At 45.2% G+C, this 22,356-nt stretch overlaps 1 protein-coding gene across 4 annotated transcripts in view; it reads left to right on the top strand.

Annotated features, from left to right (window-relative positions):
• Positions 1-22,356, top strand: part of CYRIB (CYFIP related Rac1 interactor B) — a 94,339-nt gene that overhangs the window by 24,276 nt on the left and 47,707 nt on the right. Inside the window, exon 1 of one of the 4 annotated variants that reach the window (XM_029063229.2) lies at positions 17,585-17,637. The exons of 2 other annotated variants lie outside the window; for them this stretch is intronic. The gene's annotated coding sequence lies outside the window, so the exon portion shown is untranslated. Of the gene's footprint in view, positions 1-17,584; positions 17,638-22,356 lie in introns of those variants that run through there. One more of the 4 variants, XM_029063232.2, reaches the window with a different exon arrangement.

The raw sequence follows: 22,356 nt of genomic DNA, 5'->3' as shown, positions 1-22,356 counted from the left end.
GCTGCAGAAACTGAGGTAGAGAGAAGTGAAGTGACCTGCCTAAGGTCACACAGCACGCAAGTGTCAGCAGGAATTGGAACCCATGTCTTTGCTCTTTCCACAAGGCCATGTTACTTACCACCAGGTCATGTTACAAATTGGCAGCTAAAAAATGTCAGATTTATCCCCTCTTCATCACACGTGCTCCGATTAGCCCAGACTCGCTCTTTCACACAGATTGAGTGAGTTGGTTTTGTAACTGTGGGCTCCTCCGATGACATATGGGCAGAAACTTTGTCGGGAGGACCCATTGTCGGGTGGGGGTGGGTGAAAGGAGAGAAGGTCAGGGACTGTCCTTCAAACCCTTCTGAGGTGGTGGTGCGGGGGGTGGTCATCACCCTGTCGCTGCTGCTGTGACTCACTTTCCCCACATTGCAGCCACTCCAGGTTGGGGAAGACTTGGGTAAATCAGCAGCAGATTCCGAGACACGGGGCCTCTCACAAGTCTGGGCCCTGCACATCAGTAATTCTCTTTTTTTTCTTAAGGTATTTGTTAAGCACTTCAGTAGGGTAGATAGAAACTACTTAGGGGCTACATGGGGATCACAGTCAATCCCCATTTTACAGATGAGGTAACTGAGACACAGTGAAATTAAGTGACTTGCCCAAGTCACACAGCAGACAAGTGGCAGAACTGGGATTACAGCCCGGGTCCTTCTGACTCCTAGGCCTGTGCTCTTTTCACTAGGGCACAGTGCTTCTCAAGGTGACATTCTTTTGGGATTCAGGATTCTGCACAAAGAACTTGTGTGTTTTTTTCTGAATTATTTGGACCCAACACACAGACTTCTTTTTTGAAACATGTGAGCTTTATGGAATAAAGATCAAAGAAGATCTTATTGAAGGAGGAACTGATTATGAATAGATGAGAGTATCTGAGTAAATTATTCTTGAGCCAGGGTAGTAGATCATTTTTATTGCTCACATCGCCTAGTGGGACAGGGTAAAAGTGCATTGATTGTAACAACAAATGACTCTGCAAGTTGCCTAATGTATTTCAACAGGTATTGTGACATCCAAGTAATAGTGCTCTCAAGCACTGCCTGAACTCCTTTCAGAGTTTTAGAAATAGCTTCCTCTGAGGATTCTTGCCCTTGGAGGAGAGTGGTTTGTAGCAAAGGGATAAACTTTAGCATTAACCATTCCTTTTCTATGATGGGTGGAAACATTGTGGATTAATTATTGGCAAAAATTTAATTTTTCCAAATTCTGTCTGTCTATATTTTATTTCTTTCAATCTAGAAAATGGTTAAATTAAAATGCAGAAGAACCATCCATTTGAGTAATGTTGACAGACAGCATGGTCTAGTGTAAATGGAGGACCTGAGAATTAGCCTACCTGGGTGTTCTTTTCAGCTGTGGCCTTTGGTACGGTCTTGGGCAAATCACCTAGCTTCTCTGGGCCTCAGTTTCCTTATCTGTGAAATGGGATAATAAAACCTGCCACTCCCTAAGGAACAGGGATGTCATGAGGTAAGAATGAGATAAATAATGTAGAAGTACTTTGGAGAAATAAAAGCGCTTGTCCAGTTCAAGAGATTAGTACTGTTTCTGGAGTTATCTCCAGAAGTTGGCTGTCTGAAAATTCCCAGTAAATGCAGTTGCTTCATTTGGACTTTGCCCATTACACATTTATGCTGCCCTTTTCGACTCTTTTAAAGGGCGATTGCCAGTGGGCAAAAATAAACCACATAGGAAAGTGACTTGTATGGGGCCTGGGCCTTTTACTTTTGAAAACCTATGGCATAGTGGATCTTCAAACATTTATTTTGGGGGATATCCTTTTTTTGTAAGAAATGATTAAGAGTTTGCAAAATTCTTTCCGGAGAAAATAATGTGCCTGTTTTCTCGACTGGTGTTTCTTATGTGTTGGAACAGGAACTGTATCTCGTGCTGAGTTTTGAGGCATCTGGGACTGAGTCCAAGGTGAATGATTAATATATTAATTCACAGGAGTGCTCAGAAAATAAGCACAACTCCCTGCCCCACTTCTTAGGAAGGGCTTGAGGGAAAGCTTCCTGACAAAAGGTTGTGGTGTTAAAATATGTCATTAAGGGGAACAGGCAAGAAAGGGTCAACACCTCTGAGGAGTCAGAGTGGACTGACTTAGGGTTGGTGCCGAAGTCTGGATGAAGTATTGGATGAACTGAGTAGTATCCCAGGGCTGTCTGCCAGCAGCGGGCCTTTATGTGGCCAGCCTGGCAATTTCCCTTGCCCACACCCTTACTGCGGCCACTGTCCCGGGCTAAAAATACCCTCAGAGGAATTGTGGGCAGAGGGAGTGTGCACATGGAGCCTAGACAGGCCAGCGAGGACAAACTCTGCCCAGGGAAGCCCTCTAAAACCCATTAATCCGGGGCCCTAGAACTTTAATCCTCTTCTGCCTGCTAAGTGTCAGGGGGATGATCTGAACACCCTCCTGAGGCTCCTCGAACCCTGTAATGGTGCAACAGTCAAAGTCTCACATTGAGTAACAGGGCCTGAGTCTTCAAATAGATTCTTTGTTTTTTGCTAGCATTAACGGTCTGTGTGCACTATATAAGTGAAGAGTTTAGGATCTTGAGCGAGTTGTCACACAGACGTGGTTCCCTGACAAGATGACCAAGCAATTCATCAAGATGAAATCCACATGTGGCAATGTTAATCATACTAAACCTATGCCCATTAGCAGCAGCGCTAATTTACGCAGCAGCCATTATATAGGATTCACGTATAGAAGGAAATAAAACAGGCTGACGGACGCAGCCCATATATAATTCACACATATAAGGAAATAAAATAGGCGGACAGAAGCAGCCAATAAACGACTGACACATATAAGGAAATCAAACAGGCTGACTGGATGTTTCGCAGTTAGAATTGCTTGGCACATCTGGCAGGGCTGGGGATGATGGAGTTTGTTCTTTACGGGGATCAACAAAACTACTTTTAGGGCAAGAGAAAAACTGGGAGGCCTGAAATTTCTTCCCATGATTCATCCTTGTTCATTTAGTGGTTTTTCCCTTGTCCTGATGTCCAGAAACCAAGATCAGTGGTGGGTGAGTGGAGTACATTGCCGAGGGGAAAGACAGCACTGTTTTGGGCTCCGTGTATTTGTAAGGAAGGGTCAGAACAATTGCTTTAATAATAATAATGATAAAAATAATATATGTTAAGTGCTTACTATGGGCCAAGCACTATACTGAGCTCCGGCTAGATGCAAGATAATCAGGTCCCAAAAGGGGATCACAATCCAAGTAGGAGGGAGAACTATGGAACCCCCAGTTTGCAGGTGAGGTAACTGAAGCGCAGAGAAGTTAGGTGGCTTACTTAAGGTCACGCAGTAGGTATGTGGAGCCTCTGGGCCTCTGACTCCCAGGCCTGTGCTCTTTCCACTAGGCCAACTGCTTCTCACTTTGAATAAGGAGAGTGGAGCCATGGTACCAGGAAATTGCCTCAAGCATTAAAATTCACTGGTTTAATGATTTAATGATTCTCTGGTTTAACTATTTGGTGGTGGGTTGAACTGAAAATCATTTGCTTGTCAAAGATTGGCGGTAATGTGCCTTTAATAAATACATCATTAGGAGCTGAGTTGGCAGCGGGTGGCTATAATCAGGGTGGTAAATTCTGACAGAGTTATTTAGGAAAAGGAGAGAGTGAGAGAGAGAGAAAGAGAGAGAGAGAAATGTGATCAGAACTGAAACAATTGTCAGAATTAGAACCACTTTCTTTAGTCTCCCATAGAAGCCCACTCTCACACTTATGCCACTGTAAGCTAGTGGTGGGCAGGGAATGTGTCCATTTATTGTTATATTTTACTCTCCCAAGCGCTTAGTATAGTGCTTTAAATGGAGTAAGCGCTCAATAAATACGATTGACTGACTGACTGAGGAAAAGTGTGTTTAGTGTCTGTAGTCTAACCACTTACCAGAACTGTTGCTTCCTGCTACAGAACTTTTCATACCTTGATCTTATGTGACATTTTTATTCCCAAAGTGCTCTTACATTACTTTTCTCCTCCACAACATCCCTGTGAGATAGGGAAAGTCAGTCAGTCAGTCAGTCAATCATATTTATTGAGCACTTACTGTGTGCAGAGCACTGTACTAAGAACTTGGGAGAGTACAGTATAACAATAAACAGACATATTCCTTGCCTTCAATGAGCTTACAGTCTAGATGGGGAGACAGACATTAATATAAATAAAGAAATTACAGATATGTACTTAAGTGTTGAGGGGCTGGGAGGGGGAGATGAATAATGGGAGCAAGTCAGGGCAACACAGAAGGGAATGGGAAAAGAGGAAAGGAGGATTTAGTCAGGGAAGCCTCTTGGAGAAGATACACCTTCAGTAAGGCTTTGAAGATGGAGATAGTAATTGCCGGCTATGTGGATGGAGGGCATTCCAGGCCAGAGGCAAGATGAGGGGGAGAGGGGAGCGGCAAGACAGACGAGATCGAGGTATAGTGAGAAGGTTGGCATTAGAGGAGCGAAGTGTGTGGGCTGGGTTTTAGTAGGAGAGTAGGGAAGTGAGGTAGGAGGGGGCAAGGAATTGAATGCTTTAAAGAAAAGGGAAAGTCAAAATACATAGAATATATTTGTATATATATTTATAGTTATGCTTTGAACACATTCAATATGTAGTGTTCATATTCGTATATGTATACATATTGGTTCTATATATTGTTCTAAATAGATTCAATGTAGGGAACCAATTTTGACCCAACTGCCCTTCCCAACCTCACCCCATTCTCCACCATACTCTACCTGCAGAAGACCCAAAGTCTGAAGTTGACTTCGGGTCCAACATCACAGCTATTTGCTTCCATTCTTCTGTTTTTCAACAGTCACTCTATCATTTCCTGTTACTGGAAGCCTGATAAATAACTTGAGCTCAATGCTGATTTAAATAAGAATCTCAAGCTAACTGCTTGTGAGGTCCTTGATCATTAAATTCCCTAGCTATTTTGCTGTTGGGTTGTTTGGGGCATCTTTGTGATTATCTAAAGACACACATACACACAAACACACACAACACTGGGAAAAGTCAGCTAAAGGAAATTGAAATGTCCCTCAGATATTATCTCCCCTAAACAATTAGACACAGCCCCAAAATCTCTCATGAAGAAAACAATATTGGCTTAATAGCTTCTGGTGGTTTCCGTACCTAATGAAACCCAAACGAACCTCTGCTTGGGCAAAAGACTTAATCAAATAAAACCAAGGAAAGAAGAATATTGTTTCTCTTCCAAGGACTAATAAGACAGTCTAGACACTGCAAGATGCTGTCTGCCTTTTGCATGAACTCAGGGTGAATTCATTCAGTGAAACACTAGTTAGGTGGCATTGTACTTAATTGCTCTTTTGGTGCTCTAAGATTTAGGGGTGTTTATAAGTGGGATCAGGTTTAGATGCTCCTTTGCACTTTTCCAGGGCTTTTCAAGAAGCAGGAAATGGTCAGTGCTTAGAACAGTGCCCAGCGCTTAGAACAGAGCTTGGCACAGAATAAGCGCTTAACAAATGCCATCATTATTATTCCCTGGTGAAGATAGGGATTTTGTCTACCAATTCTATTTTACTGTACTTTCCCAAGTGCTTAGCACAGTGCTCTAAACACACTTAGTGCTCAGTAGGTAACATGGTTAGAATGAAGAGAACTGAAGTGGAGTTTGATCTGGGATTTCTGATCCCTATGCATTTTGCTGTTATCTATTGACTCAGCTCCTTTAATCTTAGACGCGTAGGAGCGAAGGGCACCTTGAAACCTAGTCCTTTGTCTGTTTGCTGGCACGACTGCCATTCACTCCAGGGAGGTGGGGTTTTACAAGAGCTCCATAAAGAGATGTCACAACTTCATTTAACAACCGAATATTGCTTCTCAGCTAAATCGTTAGAACATTCTTCAGAGTTAATCGAGAAGGATTAGTAATAATTGTGAAATTTGGTATTATTTTTATGGTGTTTCTTAAACACTTCTTATGAGTCAGGCACTGTTCTAAGGGCTGGGGTAGATACAAGTAGAGCAGCTATTGAATCCCCATTTTACAGATGGGGAAATTGAGGCACAGAGAAGTTAAGTGATTTGCCCAAGAACTGGGATTAGAACCCAGGTTCTTTGTTAGGTGCCGATTATGTGCCAAGCACTGTGCTGCACACCAGGGTAGATTCAGGATAATGGCATCATCCCTGTCCTACTTGGGGCTCTCAGTAAGAGGGAGAGAGGACAGATAATGAATCCCCATTTTCCAGATGAGGAAACTGAGACACAGAGAAATGAATTGATTTGCCCAAGGTCATAGAGCAGGCAAGTGGCAGAGCTGGGGTGAGATCCTGGGTCTCCTTCCTTCTAGTCTTATTATGTCCATTCCACTAGACTCCTCCATAACCCAGATCATTTCTCTCCTTTTTTCTCCTGTTGCGGCAGCGTGGGCTCAGTAGATTCTTTAGAAGACCCACGATTTCTTGTCGCCTTTCCTCGTAGTCTTGAAAAGTCTGTCCGATCGCTTAGCCGAGCAGTCATTTCCAAAGTCTGCACACACTGAGTGGTTGGCGTTTCAAAGCAGAGCAAAGTACAAAGAAAGTGTGCTGCATTTCTCATTCTGCCAGCTGCTTCTATCTTTATTGTTTTACAGCCAAGCCCTAATGTTAAGTGCAGAACCTGCCAGTTTCTGTTAACTTTTAAATGCTGAAGCAAAACACTGAGATCGGGGGCTTCTTATTTCATGAAGTCTGGTCAGATTTTCACCAACATTTTACATCCTGAGAAAGCCCATTCAGAAGGCAGCCTTTGAAATTCTATGGGACGGTTCTATGTCTTTTGTTTAAAAGTCTCCCAAGTAGTCCAGAAAACTGGCAAACAGCTTAACTTATTAAGTACAGAGAGAAGAAAGACGAACCTATTTTCAGTGACTTTATCTGTGGGCCTTGGTATTTGTTTTGTCTGTTGAGGTGGATATTTTGGTGGTCCTTGTCAACTCGGTGAAACATTTTTATGACCTAAAAGACACATTTCTAGTGCTCTGTTGGGTTTCATGACATATGTTTGCAGGGGTGGGCCTGGGAAAGATTTTGCTTTAAGAATCTTGACTCCCAGTTGTTTGAACCAGTTATGTATTTGGAGACAATGTGGCTTAGTGGAAAGAGCGTGGGTCTGGAATTCTGGAATCAGATTTAATCCCAGCACTATCACTGGCCAGTCACTGGGCAAGTCACTTAACCTAGTAGTAGTAGAAATAAAATATTTAGACTGCCTACCAATTTACTGTATCATACTTTCCCAAACACTTAGTAGTGCTCCGTAAGTAATAAGCACTTAATGAAAACCACTGATTGATTGTATTCATTTAGTGCCTTCTATTTGTGAAGCACCGTACTAAAATCTGGGAAAGAAATACATGAATGAGATATAGGCACAATCCCAGATCTCAACGGCGTCACAGTCTAAGATTTGACGTGTATGTATCAGGGGTTTTGCCAACGGAATGCCAGGAAAGGGATTACAAAAGATGTAGAGGATGATGAACATGAAGGGAACGGCAGGATTTCGGGCAACTTATAGTTCAGAACAATAGCCTCTGCGCCTCAGTTTCCTCACCTATAAATTGGAGCTAAGTCCTCCCTCCAAGACATGAGGCAAGGACCAGTATCATTAAACCTCACTGTTGAGCACAGAGTTTGGTGCATAGCAAGTGCTTAGTAACTATCACAATAATAATTGATCATGGCGGGGTGAGCGTGTTGGTCCTAGAACCATAGCTCCTCTGTGTTTGCGCATTTTCACCCATCTACCTTCAGCTCCAAAGGGTGAAACGGTGCCCCTGCTTTGGATCATCAGGACTCTATTCACTGGTGTTTGTGTAATGATTAAGAATGGTATTTGTTAAGCGGTTAATATGTGCCAGGCACTGTGCTAAGCGCTGGGGTGGATACAAGCAAATCAGGTAGGACAGAGTCCCTGTCCCACGTGGGGCTCACAGACTCAATCCCCATCTTACAGGTGAGGTAATTGAGGCACAGAGGAGTGAAGCGACTTACCCAAGGTCACACAGCAGACAAGTGGAAACCGGGATTAGAACCCATGACCGTCTGATTCCCAGGCCCATGCTCTATCCACTACACCAGAGAGCACGCACTAGTGAAGGAAAAAGATTAGGAACAAAAATCATAAAAAGCACTCTCTGGCAGTCTCTGCAGACTACTCCAGAGTTAACGGGGAATCCTCTAGAAACCATGGTTGCTTTTCATTCAGAGATTTCAAAAAGAAATTCTGCTTTTCATTTCCCATTCTTTTCTCTTTTATTTAATTGACTAATGATTTGGGGAAAAAAACTCATCTTTCAGGTTCAGTTGTGAAAGAGAAAGACTCAAGTGCCCCAGGTTAAAGCGGAACTATTGTCCAGTGACAGTGCACTAGGAGGAGATGGCAGGCTTCTGATGATAAAAGATGGTTTCTCTTTCATTTTGACTTTCTGCCTAAGGTTGCAATTAAGATTTAAAGAAAGAGAATAACCCTGGTTTGATTGTACCCAGGGCCTGGTTCTCCTGAGCCCTAGGTCACATGTTCAGTATAGATGTGAAAGGAGGCTTTTTTAATCCAGTGATTCAAAATGAAACCTTACATAAATGGAGACATGATATTTACCTGCCATAGAGTTGCTAAATTCAGAAAATTGTTTTCAGCTTCACGGTGCAATCATAAACCCAACCTCTTGTCACCAGCCAAGGGATCTCTTATATTTTCAGCCAAGGGAAGCAGTGTGGTCCAGTGGATAGAGCACAGGCCAGGGAAGTCACTTAACTTCTTTGCGCCTCGATTTACTCATCCGTAAAATGGGGATTCCGTACCTGTTCTCCCTCCTGTTTATTCCGTGAGCCTCATGTGGGACTGAGTCTGTGCCTGACCTGTTTACTCTGTGCCTATCCCAGGGTTTAGTATGGTGCTTGGCCCATAGTAAGACCTTAACAACTACTCCATTATTATTACTATCGTTATTATTGCTATTATTATTAGTAGTAAACACCCATTCTGATAGGCATCGATGTGATACCAAACTGCAGAACCCAGATTAGAAACACACAAGGGCATTGGGAGATTAATGGGGGAAAGCAAGTAACCCTTTAAGAGTCACTGCTCCTTGAAGCTTAAGTGTGGTGCTCTCAATCGACACAGTCATATTTACTGAGTGCCCACTCTCTGCAGAACACTGTGCTAAGTGCTTGGAAGAGTACAATAGAGCTCGTAGACATGAGCTCGTAGAGCTCGAAGAATTTACGATATAGCAGTATGTAAGATTTCCGGATCCTGTTAGTGACATAATTAGTTGGATGTATAGGAATTTCAGTACAGGACCCTGTGTAAAGTAGCTGAATTTTGCCATGAAAACTGTTCCCTTTTGGCTACTATGACACACCTTGGACATAATTTGTCGTAAGGCCTAAAGAGAAAGTACTCTAAACCCAAAGACATCATGCACCCTATGAAAAAATAAATGACAGTTCAATATTCATTTCTCCCAGGACTCAGCATTGTTTTTCTTTAATTACTGATGCTGAAGTATACTCTTTATGGGCATTTGTTAAGCGCTTACTATGTTTGAAACACTGGGCTAGGTACAAGTTAATTAGGTTGGACCCAATCCCTGTCCCCCGTGGGGCTTACAGCCTAGGTAGGAGGGAGAACAGGTATCCCCATTTTATAGTTGAGGAAGTTGAGGTTCAGAGAAGTTTAGTGTCACACAGCAAGCAATTGGCAGAGCTGGGATTAGAACCCAGGCCCTTTTGACTCCCAGACCTGTGCTGTCTCCACTAGGCCACACTGCTTCTCAGGTACATCGCCTGCAGGTCACTGATGGGAAGGATTGGGGAAAAGACTGTAAGCGAATAAAAAGTTTAGAGAGCTTGGAGACCTCTCCGATGTGAGTTGCATCATCCAGGGGTGTTGTAACCCAGCCTTAGAATAGCCCAGTATTGACCAACTAATGGAAAGGCCAACCATCTGGGTATGTCCGAGGGAGGGAGAGAATTCAAGCCATTCCCATCCTCTTTTCCCAAGAATAGCAGAATGTTGGCCAACTAGTGGAAAGGCCCAACTAGTGGAAAGGCCAAGCGTATGGGTAAATCGAGGGAAGGAGAGAATTCAAGCCACCTCTCTTCCCGAGTTGGGAAAACTCCACAATTTCTAATGTTTCCCCCATCTGGGAAGAGATTTTCTTCTTCAGCTCATGGAGAGCTAGTAGGTCTTGTTTAGAAGGAGATCGATGGTGTTAGTAATGAAAGAAGAAGTAATGCTTCTTTAATGGTGTCCCTTCTGCCTATAGGGTCCCCAAACTCCGGACCAAATGTTGCTGGTTGTTGGATACTAACTTTTTATACCAATGGATTTATCCATTGCTGACAGGCAAGAACCACTAGTACAGAGTGCATGAGCTGCTTAATCCATCATTCAGTGATATTTATCTGTGATGGGTTTTAGTGTCTGTCTCCCCTGATAGATCACAAGCTTATCGAGGGCAGGGATCATGTCCTACTAACTCTATTGTACTCTGCCAAGGGCTTGGTACAGGGTCCTGTCACAGATGGTGCTCAATCAATTCCATTTTGAGGGCAGTAAGTGCTTATTTTGTTCCAGGAGCGGGGGTAAATACAAGATGATCAGGTTGGAGTCCTTGTCCCACACCGAGTTCATAAGCTAGTACTTCATTCATTCACTCAATAGTATTTATCGAGCGCTTACTATGTGCAGAGCAGTGTACTAAGCGCTTGGAATGAACAAGTCGGCAACAGGTAGAGACAGTCCCTGCCGTTTGATGGGCTTGCAGTCTAATCGGGGGAGACAGGCAGACAAGAACAATGGCAATAAATAGAATCAAGGGGAAGAACATCTCTTAAAAACAAAGGCAACTAAATACATCTCATTAAACAAAATAAACAAAATAAATAGGGTGGTAAAGATATATATATAGTTTATATATATATAAAGATATATACTTTAATCCATCAGAGGGGTTTATTGACCACTTACTGTGTGCCAAGCACTGAACTAAACACTTGGGAAAGTACAATTCAATAGAGGTGGTAGATACCATCTCTGCCCACAGGGAGCTGAGAGATCTCAGATGGGGACAGGCCTTAAAAGAAATTACAAGTAGGGGAAAGAGTCAAACATAAGCAGCGTGGCTCAGTGGAAAGAGCACGGGCTTTGGAGTCAGAGGTCATGGGTTCAAATCCCGACTCGGCCACTTGTCAGCTGTGTGACTTTGGGCAAGTCACTTAACTTCTCGGTGCCTCAGTTCCCTCATCTGTAAAATGGGAAGTAAGACTGTGAGCCCCACGTGGGACAACCTGATTCCCCTGTGTCTACCCCAGCGCTTAGAACAGTGCTCGGCACATAGTAAGCGCTTAACAACTACCAACATTATTATAAGGATAGGTGCAAAAGTGCTGTGGGGCTAGGGTGTATAAGTGATATTCAAAGTATCAAAATGACTTGAGGGAGAGAGAGAGTGAGAGAAAGAGCAGATATTTTATCTCACGAGGAAGCCGAGGTCCAGAGAGGTTAGGTGACTTGCCCAAGGTCTCAGTGGAGGCTGGGGCTGCTGAATCTGAGGTCAGTTCTGCTATGATTCAGCCTGGAAATGATCTTGGCTGAAGTGACTCAAGCCTTCCTTCTGGGGGCTGCCACTGTGTATAAATGGTTGTCCATGGGCAGTTGGGAGTTCATTCATTCAATAGTATTTATTGAGCGCTTACTATGTGCAGAGCACTGTACTAAGCGTTTGGAATGTACAATTCGGCAACAGATAGAGACAATCCCTGTCTACTGACGGGCTTACAGTCTAATCGGGGGAGATAGACAAAAACAATAGCAATAAATAGAATCAAGGGGATGTACATCTCATTAACAAAATAAATAGGGTAATAAAAATATATACAAATGAGCAAATGAGCACAGTGCTGAGGGGAATTACAGTCCCAGGAGCCCACAAACTGACAGGCTTGTCCTCTGAGAAGGACCACTTTGAGCCTCGGCTTTGCTCTCCGTAAAATGGCCTCTGCCTTGTGATGCCCATGCAGTCCGAGGCTCATCATGGTAATCCTCTCTGAGAATCAGGATTTTTAGTCCACTGTGCTGCAAAAGCAAATAACCCCGGGGGCTGTTTGCTTTTCTTTTCAAAATGATGAGAATCCCTTGCCTGAGGCCAGATTTTTCTGCTCTCAGCTGTGCCCTTCCTGGTGCAAATGGGGATTTTTAAGTCACTGACAGTCTCTCTCAGCAACTAATTGGCCACTCTTGGGAAAATCTCATAAAGATGATCAATGTATTTAGGGCGGCAGGATATGGATGAGTGGATGGATGCAAGCAGAAAGTGATTTTCTTTTTTTTTGGTTTTCACCTCTCAAATATTGGCATGGAAATAGCATCTTTATTTCTGTCGCCTCTTTCGGGAGCAGATTTCCCATCTGAACTCTGGCATCCTCCTCCGATGTGGTACCTTCGTGTCTTCTGCCAGAAACAAATTTGATCTCGCAGAAGCCGAGGCATCTAATGGGTCCAGGTGGTGACTGGGCGGTGGGAAAACAATGCCAAAGAAACACAGACCTTGTTTTCATGGAAAAATGGGCCACTTGTCAAGATGAAGAAAACGATTAAAAATGGCCTACCTGAACTATTCACGTAAAACAAAATCCCATTCAGTTGCTTACACTTTGCCCTTCTCTCTGTGGGAAGAATGAACTCAGACATACCTGCTAACACATGTGAGCGCTAAACTGGGCGATATCGAAAATAAATTGTTAGCCTTTATGAATATGGGGAGATAAGGGGAGCTTTCTAGCGGGAGAGGGTAGGGAAAATGGGTTAATGTTTTGCAAAGTTAAAATGGGTTTTTTTTTTGAGGATGATATTCTAGTATCCATTTCATCCTAAAAGCTCTAGATCACTACTCATTCCTAATTAATGAATCAATCAAAAAGTATTTATTGAGCATTTACTCTGTGCGGAACACTGTACTGAGCCTTTGGGAGAATACAATAGAGTTAGTAGACCTGAGCCCCACCCTCCCTGGGTTAATATATCCCAGTCTTGCCAAGGGGGCATTGAAACTCCGTTTAAACCCTTTAAGCACTTGATATTTACTCCACCCTCAATCCCACAGCATTTATGTACATATCCATAATTTATTTGAATGTCTTCTCCTCTAGGGGAGCATGGGGAAGCAGTGTGGCTCAGTGGAAAGAGCCTGGGCTTCGGAGTCAGAGGTCATGAGTTGGACTCCCGGCTCTGCCACCTGTCAGCTGTGTGACTGTGGGCAAGTCATTTCACTTCTCTGTGCCTCAGTTACCTCATCTGTAAAATGGGGATTAACCGTGAGCCTCACGTGGGACAACCTGATGACCCTGTATCTACCCCAGCGCTTAGAACAGTGCTCTGCACACAGTAAGCGCTTAACAAATACCAGTATTATTATTATTATTAGGCTGTCAGCTCCTTGTGGGCAGGGGAAGGGCCTACCAATTCCCAAGCGCTTAGTACAGTGCTCTGCACATAGTAAGTGCTCAGGAAATGATAATGATGGTATTTAAGCGCTTACTATGTGCCAAGCACTGTTCTAAGCGCTGGGATAGATGCAAGGTTATCAGGTCGTCCCGCTTGGGGCTCACAGTCTTGATCCCCATTTTACAGATGAGGGAATTGAGGCACAGAGAAGTGAAGTGACTTGCCCCAAGTCACACAGCTGACAGGTGGCAGAGTCGGAATTGGAACCCACGACCTCTGACTCCCAAGCCCGGTCCACTAAGCCTCGCTCCTTCTCTAGTACAGTGCTCTGCACACAGTAAACGCTCAGTAAATACGATTGAATGAATGAAGTGGCAGAGCCAGGATAAGAAAGAATTATACTTTCCCAAGCGCTTAGCACAGTGCTCTGCACTCAGTAAGCGCTCAATAAGTACGATTGAATGAAGTGGCGGGGCTGGGATTAGAGAGAATTGTACTTTCCAAGCGTTTAGTACAGTGTTCCGCACACAGTAAGCGCTCAGTAAGTGCAATGGAATGAAGTGGCGGAGCTGGGATTAGAATGAATTGTACTTTCCAAGCGGTTAGCACAGTGCTCTGCACACAGTAGGCGCTCAATAAATGCGACTGAAGTGGCGGAGCCGGGATTAGAATGAGTTCTACTCTCCCAAGCGCTTAGCACAGTGCTGTGCACACAGTAAGCGCTCAATAAATACGATTGAATGAATAAAGTGGCGGAGCCGGGATTAGATTGATTTATACTTTCCAAGCGCTTAGCACAGTATTCTGCACACAGGAAGCGCTCAATAAATATCATTGAATGAATAAAGTGGCGGAGTCGGGATTAGAATGATTTATAATTTCCAAGTGTTTAGCACAGCGCCGTGCACACAGGAAGCGCTCAATAAATATCATTGAATGAATAAAGTGGCGGAGCCGGGATTAGAATGATTTATAATTTCCAAGCGCTTAGCACAGTGCTCTGCACACAGGAAACGCTCAATAAATACGATTGAACGAATAATGCCGGGATTAGGGTGAATTGTGCTCTCCCAAGCGCTTGGCACAGCAATCCCGCACGCAGGGAGAGCTCAATCAGTACGATGGAATAATAATAATAATGTTGGTATTTGTTAAGCGCTTACTATGTGCAGAGCACTGTTCTAAGCGCTGGGGTAGATACAGGGTCATCAGGTTGTCCCACGTGAGGCTCCCAGTCTTCATCCCCATTTTACAGATGAGGTCACTGAGACCCAGAGAAGTGAAGTGAGTTGCCCACAGTCACACAGCTGACAAGTGGCAGGGCCGGGATTCGAACCCATGACCTCTGACTCCCGAGCCCGGGGTCTTTCCACTGAGCCACCCTACTTTAACGTTGGTATTTGTTAAGCGCTTACTATGTGCAGAGCACTGTTCTAAGCGCTGGGGGAGATACAGGCTCATCAGGTTGTCCCACGTGGGGCTCACAGTCTTCATCCCCATTTGACAGATGAGGGAACTGAGGCCCAGAGAAGTGAAGCAGCGTGGCTCAGCAAAAAGAGCCCGGGCTTGGGAGTCCGAGGTCATGGGTTCGAATGCCGCCTCGGCCACTTGTCAGCTGTGTGACTGTGGGCGAGTCACTTCACTTCTCTGGGCCTCAGTTCCCTCATCTGTAAAATGGGGATTAACTGTGAGCCTCACGTGGGACAACCTGATTCCCCTGTGTCTTCCCCCAGCGCTTAGAACAGTGCTCTGCACCTAGTAAGCGCTTAACAAATACCAACATTATTGATATTATCACCCCAGCGCTTAGAACAGTGCTGTGCACCAAGTAAGCGCTTAACAAAATATCAACATTATTGATATTATCACCCCAGCGCTTAGAACAGTGCTGTGCACCAAGTAAGCGCTTAACAAAATATCAACATTATTATCATTATCACCCCAGCGCTTAGAACAGTGCTCTGCACCTAGTAAGCGCTTAACAAATGCCAACATTATTATTATCATCACCCCAGCGCTTAGAACAGTGCCCTGCACAGAGTAAGCGCTTAACAAATACCAACATTATCATCCCAGCGCTTAGAACAGTGCTGTGCACCTAGTAAGCGCTTAACAAATACCAACATTATCATCCCAGCGCTTAGAACAGTGCTCTGCACCTAGTAAGCGCTTAACAAATGCCAACATTATTATTATCCTTATCACCCCAGCGCTTAGAACAGTGCCCTGCACAGAGTAAGCGCTTAACAAATACCAACATTATCACCCCAGCGCTTAGAACATGGCTCAGTGGAAAGAGCATGGGCTGTGGAGTCAGGGCTCATGAGTTCGAATCCCAGCTCTGCCACTTGTCGGCTGTGTGACTGTGGGCAAGTCCCTTCACTTCTCTGGGCCTCAGTTCCCTCATCTGTCAAATGGGGATGAAGACTGTGAGCCCCACGTGGGACAACCTGATTCCCCTAGGTCTACCCCAGCGCTTAGAACAGTGCTCGGCACCTAGTAAGCGCTTAACAAATACCAACATTATTATTATTATTATTATTACCCCAGCGCTTAGAACAGTGCTCGGCACCTAGTAAGCGCTTAACAAATACCAACATTATTATTATTATTATTATTACCCCAGCGCTTAGAACAGTGCTCGGCACATAGTAAACGCTTAACAAATACCAACATTATTATTATTATTATTATTACCCCAGCGCTTAGAACAGTGCTCGGCACATAGTAAGCGCTTAACAAATACCAACATTATTATTATTATTACCCCAGCGCTTAGAACAGTGCTCGGCACATAGTAAGCGCTTAACAAATACCAACATTATTATTATTATTACCCCAGCGCTTAGAACAGTGCTCGGCACCTAGTAAGCGCTTAACAAATACCAACATTATTATTATTATTATTATTACCCCAGCGCTTAGAACAGTGCTCGGCACATAGTAAGCGCTTAACAAATACCAACATTATTATTATTATTATTATTACCCCAGCGCTTAGAACAGTGCTCGGCACATAGTAAGCGCTTAACAAATACCAACATTATTATTATTATTATTATTACCCCAGCGCTTAGAACAGTGCTCGGCACATAGTAAACGCTTAACAAATACCAACATTATTATTATTATTATTATTACCCCAGCGCTTAGAACAGTGCTCGGCACATAGTAAGCGCTTAACAAATACCAACATTATTATTATTATTACCCCAGCGCTTAGAACAGTGCTCGGCACATAGTAAGCGCTTAACAAATACCAACATTATTATTATTATTACCCCAGCGCTTAGAACAGTGCTCGGCACATAGTAAGCGCTTAACAAATACCAACATTATTATTATTATTATTAGAACAGTGCTCTGCACCTAGTAAGCGCTTAACAAATGCCAACATTATTATGATCCTTATCACCCCAGCGCTTAGAACAGTGCCCTGCACCTACTGAGCTCTTAAATACCAACATTAATATTATCACCCCGCGCTTAGAACGGTGCTCTGCACCTAGTAAGCGCTTAACCAATAGCAACATAATTGTCACCATCCCCCGATTAGACCCTGAGCCCCTCTGTCTGTTGCCCACGTGTCCATTCCCAGCGCTTAGTCCAGCGCTCTGCGCATAGTTCAGCGCTCAATAAATCAATGCTCTTTATTAATAGGGTAACCAATCAATACTGTTGCATGACGTGACCTGCCCAAAGTCACACAGCTGAGTGAAGGGGTGACCCCCCCCCCCCCCCCCCCCAGGGGATACGGTGGAGAGCAGCGAGGTGGTTTGCCCGGCGCTTAGGTCAGGGCGCCTGTCTCTTTAAGAGGGGGCGTGTCCCGGAGGGGGCGGGGCCCGCGGCGGGGACAGGTGGTCGGGCGCGCGGCGCGGCCCCGCCCCGCGGGCGCGCGAGCCCCGCAGGAGTTACCTTGGGGAGCGCATGCGCAGGGCCGGACAGGTCCCCGGCGCCCTCACTTCCTGGCATTCTCCGCCCCCTCCCCCCCCCCCCCCCCGCTCGGCCTCTACATCCGGGTCACTTGCCCTCCCTGCCGGCCGCCGCCCGTTTGGCCGCGGCTCCGCTACAGGGGCAGGTGCGGAGGCTCGGCCCGCCGCCCCCCGCAGCCTCGGCCTGGGGTGAGTGGCCTGTCCTCCTTCCCTCCCCCTTTCCGTCCTCCGTTTCCCCCTCCCCCCCCCCCCCCCCGGCCAGTCCTTCTCCCCCGGCCAGTCCTTCCTTCCTTCCCCGACCCCTGTGCCCCGCCCCCCGCACCTGGACTTACGTTGGACCCGGAGCCCGTCCCTGCGCAGGGATGGTCTCCCTCTGTTGCCCGATTGTCCATTCTTCCAAGCGCTCAGTCCGGTGCTCTCTGCCCCTAGGAAGCGCTCAGTAAATGCTATTGAATGAATGAATGAATGAACTTCCAGCCCTCCCAGTCTCTCCCCATGCCCTCACCACCGCCTCCTTCCCTCCATTCGGTTCCCTTCCTCCACTCACCCCCGTTCCTTCACCCCCTTTCTCCCTTCACCTTCATTCACCCCCTTTCCTCCATTCACCCCCTTTCGTTCACCCCCTTTCTCCATTCACCTCCATTCACCTCCTTTCCTCCATTCACCCCCTTTCCTCCATTCACCTTCATTCACCCCCTTTCCTCCATTCACCCCCTTTCGTTCACCCCCTTTCTCCCTTCACCTCCATTCACCCCCTTTCCTCCATTCACCCCCTTTCCTCCATTCACCTTCATTCACCCCCTTTCCTTCACCCTCTTTCTCCCTTCACCTCCATTCACCCCCTTTCTCCCTTCACCTTCATTCACCCCCTTTCCTCCATTCACCCCCTTTCCTCCACCCCTTTTCTCCATTCACCTCCATTCACCCCCTTTCCTCCATTCACCCCCTTTCCTCCATTCACCCCTTTCCTCCATTCACCCTCATTCACCCTCATTCACCCCCTTTCCTCTATTCCCTTTCCTCCATTCATCCCCTTTCCTCTATTCATTCCCTTTCCTACATTCACCCCTTTCCTTCACCCCCTTTCTCCATTCACCTTCATTCCCCCCCTTTCCTCCATTCCCCCCCTTTCCCATTCACCCCCTTTCCCATTCACCCCCTTTTCTCCACTCCCTTTCCTCCATTCCCGCCCTTTCCTCTACTCCCTTTTCTCTATTCAGTGGGCATTACGACTGTGAGCCCCACGTGGGACAACCTGATCAATTTGTATCCTCCCCAGCGCTTAGTGCTTTGCACATAGTAAGTGCTTAACAAATGCCATCATTATTATTTTTCACCCCCTTTCCTCCACTTTCCCCCTTTCCTCCACTTTCCCCCTTTCCTCCACTTTCCTCCTTTCCTCCATTCACCCCCTTTCCTCCATTCACCCCACTCAGCCCCTCCCTATCACCTTTACTTCCTCTTCCCTTCCCCCTTGCTCTTGCTCCCCATATATTCATTCATTCGATCACATTGATTGAGCGCTTACTGTGTGCAGACCACTGTACTAAACTCTCAGAAAGAGTTCAGCAATAGAGGCGATCCCTGCCGGCTATTGAGCGCTTACTGTGAGCAGACCACTGTACTAAGCACCTGGAAAGTATAGTTCAGCAATAGAGACAATCCCTGCCTGTTATTGAACACTTATTGCGTGCAGAGCACTGTACTAAATGTCGTATCCCTAGCCTCGCTCTTATCTTACCCTTTCACCCTCCACGCTCCATTTCCCCTTTTCACCCACCCCCCATCCCTCCCCCCCCCCAACCTTTACCTGCTGTCCCCTTCTCTGCTCCAGCTTTCCTCCACCCTATGTCGGGTCTCCCCCAGTCTATCCCTCCTTCCCCTTTTACTCGCCACATCCCATTTCCTCCTTTAACCTCCCTAACCCCTTTTAACTTCTCTCCCCATCCCTGCCACTTTTGCTCACCATAACCAGATTTCAGATTCTCCCAAGCCTTTTCCTCTTCCTTCCCGTTTCCTCCATTCACCCCAAACCCTCTCCCATCACTTTCATCTCCTCTCCCCGCCACCCCGGCTCCCCTTAAGCTGATGTCAGATGGCCCCAACCTCTCCCCCTTCCCCTTTCACACTCCACACCCTATTTCCTCCATTCACAACCCCCCTCATCTCTTCCCCACCACCTTTATCACTTCCCTCCCCCCCACTTCCCCTTCTCTCTTCCACACCCACTTGCTCTGAGCTACTGCTCGAACAGTTGGTTACAGAGAAACTCACGGACTGCTCTACTTTCCCTTTCTCACTGCTGTACAGATTGTACGGTCGTGAGTGTCTCACCCAACGACGGTGTGTAAAGTGGATTCGGGCATCTGCTGCTGACTGGGGCAAATGGAGCCATCCTGTTCTTGGCCCCCAACAAGCATTCAGTCAGTAGTATTTACTGAGCACTTAACTCTGTGCCGAGCACTGTGCCGAGCTTTTGGAAAATACAGGAGAGTTAGTAGATACGGTTCATGTCCTTAAAGAGCTTACAACCTAGCCGGGGCAGCACGCTAAAACTAATTACAGGAAGGGGGGAAGGAACAAAGTTTAAAGATCTCTGTATGTGTGCCATGGAGTTTTCCAAGTGCTTCCAAGGGGAGATGAGAAAGTAGTCAGTGGAGGCCTTATTCCAGCACGCTAAAACTAATTACAGGAAGGGGGGAAGGAACAAAGTTTAAAGATCTCTGTATGTGTGCCATGGAGTTTTCCAAGTGCTTCCAAGGGGAGATGAGAAAGTAGTCAGTGGAGGCCTTATTCCAGCCAAATGTGTCTACATTGGGGACCAGGAGAGAGAGATGCTGAACCATCCAGTCTCCTCTGCTCTAAAATCAGCTAAACGTGTCCCAGTGACATTGGGATTCTCTCTGTAAGGGACAGTCTTGGCGTGTACATGATGCGGTTGAGATTGTTAATCACGTGTTGCCCTTTTCAGCCAAGATCACACCTCTAGGTGAAACTGTACTCTTATAGGCATCTTCAAATGTGAAGCACTCAAGTCTCCCATAATAGTAAGGGATACGTTGCTAAATGTTTTGGATAGAGTGGCTGTTGGCCATTTAGGGAATGTTTTTCTGACCACCCGTTGTCTGTCTGGACATAGTGTGAAATGGTGTCCGAAGAAACAGTTGTGCCTGTGGTGTTGGACACAGTGTGCACATACAACCTGAATCTTTTACAGGGGTTTCTACAAAACTAACAACCTTGCCATTTCCCTCATTAAGTTTCTCTCTGAGCATCTCTTGACACCTCAACTGTGAATCTGTGCTTTCCCTCCCTTTGAACTGACTCTCTCCATTCATCCTTTTTAATTCTCAGTTTCTGAAAGACATGGCTACAGAGTGTTTCTGAAACATTGACTTTTTTATGGTAATTGCAGTATAAATAATGTGTCAAACAAGCTACTAGCTGTAGAGGAGTCAGTTGCTGGGTGAACTTGGTATGCCTGTAGACTGTAAGCTCCTGGAGGGCAGAGATCACGCCTGCCAAGTCCACTGTACTTACCCTAGTGCTTAGTACAGTTCTCGGCACACACTAAGGGCTCAATTAGTACCACTGATTGATTGTCCCAAAGGCCGTTTTAAATGCTGGCTCTTCTTGGACATTCTTTGGAATGTTTTCAGTAGAAGCTGGGCTGGAGAGCAGAGCTTCTTGAGACTTGAAAGGGTCATGAACAGTAAAGTGGAGGCTTTTCTTAGAAGAACTACTACTCCACTGGCCCTCTTTCATCTACCACATTTCCCACTCCTTCTGGCAGCCAATATGTACATATCTATCTTTCCCCAGTTTACCCCTCACCATCTCCTATTGTCCACCCATCACTCTGCCAGGATTTGCCAGGCAACTGTCTTTAGTTTTGTTTCTTTTCTTCTTCCCCTTCCCGTCAGCTTTTTCTGTTGTCCACTGTACAGTTTAACCCACTTCATAAGTGTGTCTCCGGTGAGTCCAAATTGAACGCCTATTGACTGGAGAAAAATGAAAGAAGGTCTGAGTATTTTCAGTTTATCCCAACACCATCCTTGCTTCAAAAAAAGTTTTCTGTGGGAAACAATAACTTCCTTATGCAAGGGTTCTTTGTCTCATTATTAATTCTCTTTAAACCGCGATAGGATTTTTAGTTTGTAAGAGGGTGGCATTTGAACATTGGCTGCTACCTCAGTGTTGCTCATGTTGTAGAATGTGGTGTAAATGAAACTGGGTTATTTGTGGTGTACTGCAATAAGGATGCTAAAGGCAGAAATGGTATTTTAGTTGGCTCTAAATATTTCAACACGGTGGATGGATTTGATTGAGTTTTGAATGAGAAACCAGAGGCTATGTTTTGTGAAGAAATAGGCCTTGTGATTCTTCAGCTATATAACAGGAAGCAGACCATAACATAAGCCTTTTGGGCCTGGAGTGGTTTGATATTAACTTTGGAGAAAAGCTAAGTAAATATCAGTTGACTTGTACTGCTAAAATATTATGCATTTGTCTCCTGGATCTGCAACCGTGAGGCAAAATTACAGAATCTTTAGAACTTATGTTATTATTAGCCATATAGCTAAAGAACTAAACTAAGAGAAGGTCTTTCAGAATGAGCAATGAGGCACACTGGTCTGCCTATTTATCATCGTTGTTATTGTTACCAATAATAGGAGTGTTTTCATAGTACCTTTCCTTTGAAAAGTTAAAGTTTTATTAAGTTTCTTGGTTGTTGGCATACTTCTCTTTTGGGTTTGGTTTCAGCAGTGAACTTCTCTGAGCTATCTGTTGAAGTGAAGATTTTTGCCGATATGTTTACTTGGCAATAAGTATTAAAGAAAAAAAATTCCCGAAAGCTTCATTAACACTGTAAGCTGACTCAGTGGAAACTCTCGATTTTCGTACGAT

The sequence above is a fragment of the Ornithorhynchus anatinus genome, chromosome 4 (genome assembly GCF_004115215.2).
Source record: "Ornithorhynchus anatinus isolate Pmale09 chromosome 4, mOrnAna1.pri.v4, whole genome shotgun sequence".
NCBI classification, from domain to species: domain Eukaryota; kingdom Metazoa; phylum Chordata; class Mammalia; order Monotremata; family Ornithorhynchidae; genus Ornithorhynchus; species Ornithorhynchus anatinus.
Note: the sequence above shows the minus strand (reverse complement) of the source record. Positions and strands in the feature narration are given on the sequence as shown.